The following is a 3857-nucleotide window of genomic DNA, read 5'->3' as shown; positions in this document are numbered from 1 at the left end:
TACTGTTCCTTAGTAGTTCTTGTCGTGTTGGTTTTCTTTCCCGACCTGCAGACTCTTGCTATAATGTCCCATTTTTCTGCATTGCCTGCATACTTTGTCCTTAAACCAGCAGTCCTTCTGCTCAGGGGTTGTTCTGCCGCAGCGATAGCACTTTTCTGCTCCATACGCCATTTCGTTAGCGCTGTATTCTTGTGGTTCTGTTGTATTTCCGCAGCTCCCCGTGCTGCTGCTTCGTAGGATACTGCCACGCTGAAAGCCTGTTCTAGCATCAGGTCCTTTTTTGAAAGTAGTCGTTTCTGGGTTCCTTCACTCTGGAGCCCGCAGACAAACTTATCCTGTAAGGTGTCTGCCAGTCCTGCTCCGAACTGGCAGTGCTTCGATAACTTGCGTACTTCCGTAAGATCGTCAGCATTGCTCTCATCTTTGTGCTGGTTTCTTTTATGGAACTTGAATCTTTCTGCTATCAGCAGCGGTGTACGGTTTAGGTGTTCCTGTAAGATATTAACAATCTCCTCAAAACTTTTCTCCATTGGTTTAGCTGGGGTAATTAAATTCCGCAATAGGTCATACGTACTCGCGCCCATCAAATTCAATAATACCGACGCCCTCTTTCCATCGGCCATCTCATTTGCCTTGCAGTACACTTCAATTCTTTTCACATACGTGGTCCAGTCTTCTACCTCGTTGTCGAAAGCAGTGATACTGCCACTTTTCGGCATCTTGGGTGATTTAAAATGGCGCCTCCCGCACTTTTGTTTCTTCCCCAATGGAATAAAATGGCGCCTCCCGCGCTTTTCCTTCTTCCCCAATGGGATAAAATGGCACCTCCCGCGCTTTTCCTTCTTCCCCTTGCTGCCACGCTGCTCCTAGCATTCTACAGGGTAATGGCGGCGACCCGCGGCTTTGGCGCGTCTCGCTTTCCTTCCCCCCGTTTATTTTCTCTCCGCTGCCCGGTTCTTGAGCACCGACCGCGCCCTGTGTGCTCCACCCTCTCTCTCTCTTGTTTTCTTTTCCCGGCGACGCTGCGCGGCCCGTTTTGTAGAGCCGCTCGATCGAGCTTGAGCCCGCCGCAGTCCGGAAGGGTCAGCGCACTACCTGCTACCAGCACGATTTGCTGGAACACCTTAACTGGGGAGCCAAGCACAGCTCTCCACAGTCTCTCCTGCAATTCTCCGAACACCGATGAATTCTTTGGGCGGTTGCCCGCGGTCGATGCCCGTTGCTCAGACTACGACCTCCAAGAAACCTCCTCTCAGGGCAAGGTCCCCGTGAGATGAGGCCACACTGCAGGTGAGTTCGAACTTACTCGTCGCCACTGTAAAGTCTGCGCCTCAATAATACACGGACTTCGGGAGAACAGTTTAACAGGTACTTTACTGAACAGGAGGGCACTCTTTTGTTTGGACCCCCAAAAAAACCCAAAACAAATTGGACTGTAAATTAACAAAAGTTCAACTAAAACTTAACAAATCAAATTAAAATTTGGTTTTCCGGGTTGATGATGCACTCCAGTCCCCGTGGCGCCCACCGGTCGCGGAAATGCTCAAGCGTGCTGGCGGACAACACATACTCCATCTCCAGGGCCACCCGGGTGCGAACATGGCCGCGGAAGAGAGGCAGGCAATCCGGCCGGACGACCCCCTCGACCGCCCGCTGCCTGGACCAATTGATGGCTCTTTTAGCCAGGCCCAGGAGCAGGCCTACAAGGAGGTCCTCCAACCTGCCCATTCCCCTCTGCACCGGGTGACTGTAGATCAAGAGCGTGGGACTGAAGTGCAACCAAAAATCGAGGAGCAGCCCCTTCAAGTAGTGAAAGAGGGGCTGCAACCTCTCACACTTGATATAAACGTGAAACATGGACTCCTCCAGGCCGCAAAAAATGCAGGCGGCCTGGGAGTCCGTGAACCTACTTAAAACCATATTGCACGGGACCGCTCCGTGCAACACCCTCCAGGCCAAGTCCCCGATGGAACAAGGGAGGACTCCCACGTAGGGAGCCCTCCATTGGGGACCTCCACCTCCGCCGGTCGGCAAGACGCCACGCCAAGGCGTGTCCGGACGGCAGACGAAGATGGCAAAGTGGAGAGCGTGCAGGAGCAGCCCATACAGGAAACCCCTCCGCGCGGAATGAAAAGGCACGGAGGGTATTTCCTTGAGACGGCTCAAGTTGTGAGGTGCCGGTTCCCGAGGGGAGTTTCAGGGCCGAGCATCGATGAGGAATTCCGTCCGAATGGGGGTAAGCTTGGACAGGATCGCCCCACGTGCTTGTGCCGCCTCGATACACCTTGTGGAGTCGGGGCCCAGTGCCACTTTCACCAACTCGATGGCTTCGACCACAAGCCGGACGTTAGCCCAGTACAGGCGCCACGCCAGCTCCTCCGGCGCCATCCAGCCCACTCCTCCGCCATCGAGCAGGTCCCCGACTCTGGTCACCTTGCCAGGCACAGCCCTGCCCTCCGCCAGCCACCCGAACACGCAATCGTGGAGGTGCGGATTCCTGAGCAGCGGCTCCCGAAGGAGAGCCGCCGCTCCTGACGGGGGAGAGCTCCGCCTGGAAGCGACGTAGTTCCAAACCCATAGCAGTTCCTGGTAGAAGACAGGCAGCTCCCGCAGGCCGGCACGCCTGCAGCCCACTTTCACTTCGTAATTGAGGCTGTGCAGCTGGCGGAAGAAATACGTCGCCAGCGCACACCATTTCGGAGGTTTCTCGACGTACAGGTATCTCTGCAGCATCTGAAGATGGAAAGTCGCAGCCTGGGTGCGAAGGCACACCAGCGCCTGACCGCCCTCCCTAAACGGGAGACTCAGAACCGCGGCAGAGACCCAGTGCTTCCTGTTGTCCCAGAAGAAGTCGATGAGCTTGTTCTGCATCTTGGCGACAAACGCAGGGGGAGGGATCAAAGTGACCAACCGGTACCACAACATGGCGGCCACCAGCTGGATTATGACCAGCGCTTGACCCCTGTAGGACAACACTCGGAGCAGTCCTGTCCAGCGTTCTAGGGGAGCGGTGACTTTGGCCTCCAGCTCTTGCCAGTTCGCCGGCCAGGCGTCCTCGGCAGGGCTAAGGTAGACTCCCAAATAGAGGAGGTGCGTGGTGCTCCAGGCGAAAGGCCTGAACTCCTCTAGCAGGGAGTCCACCCGCCACTGACCCACCAGGAGTCCGGAACATTTCTCCCAGTTGATCTTGGCGGAGGATGCGTCCGAGTAAATCTGCTGGCATTCCCGCATCCTCCGCAAGTCAGCGGGATCCGTGACCGTGAGGAGCACGTCATCAGCGTAAGCCGAGAGGACCGCCTCCACGCCCGGCCCTTGCAGAGCCAGTCCCATCAACCTCTTCCGCAAGAGGCGCAGGAAAGGCTGCACGCAAATGGCGTATAACTGAGCGGACATGGGGCATCCCTGATGCAGCCCCCTCCCGAAGCGAAGGGGCGCCATCAAGCACCCGTTAACTTTAATCAGACACTCCGCGGCAGCGTACAGAAGTCGGATCCGGGCGATGAAATGCATCCCAAACCCGAATGCGCGCAGAGTCCCGAAGAGATACTCGTGATCCACCCTGTCGAACGCCTTCTCCTGATCCAGGGAAAGGAAGGCGACCGACAGACCAGCCATCTGGGAGTGGTGGACCAGGTCCCGGACCAGATGGATGTTATCGTGGATGGTCCGGCCCGGGACCGTGTAGGACTGGTCGGGGTGGATCATGTGGGCCAGCACGGTGCCAAGGCGAGCAGACATGGCCCTGGCAAAGATTTTATAGTCCGTGCTGAGGAGGGAGACCGGGCGCCAGTTCTTAAGGAGGCGGAGATCGCCCTTCTTAGGCAGCAGGACAATAACCGCCCTGCGCCAAGAGAAGG

This window comes from Somniosus microcephalus, chromosome 7, assembly GCF_052327205.1.
Source record: "Somniosus microcephalus isolate GS21.2 chromosome 7, FLI_Smic_1.0, whole genome shotgun sequence".
NCBI classification, from domain to species: domain Eukaryota; kingdom Metazoa; phylum Chordata; class Chondrichthyes; order Squaliformes; family Somniosidae; genus Somniosus; species Somniosus microcephalus.
This window is presented reverse-complemented; position numbering follows the sequence as displayed.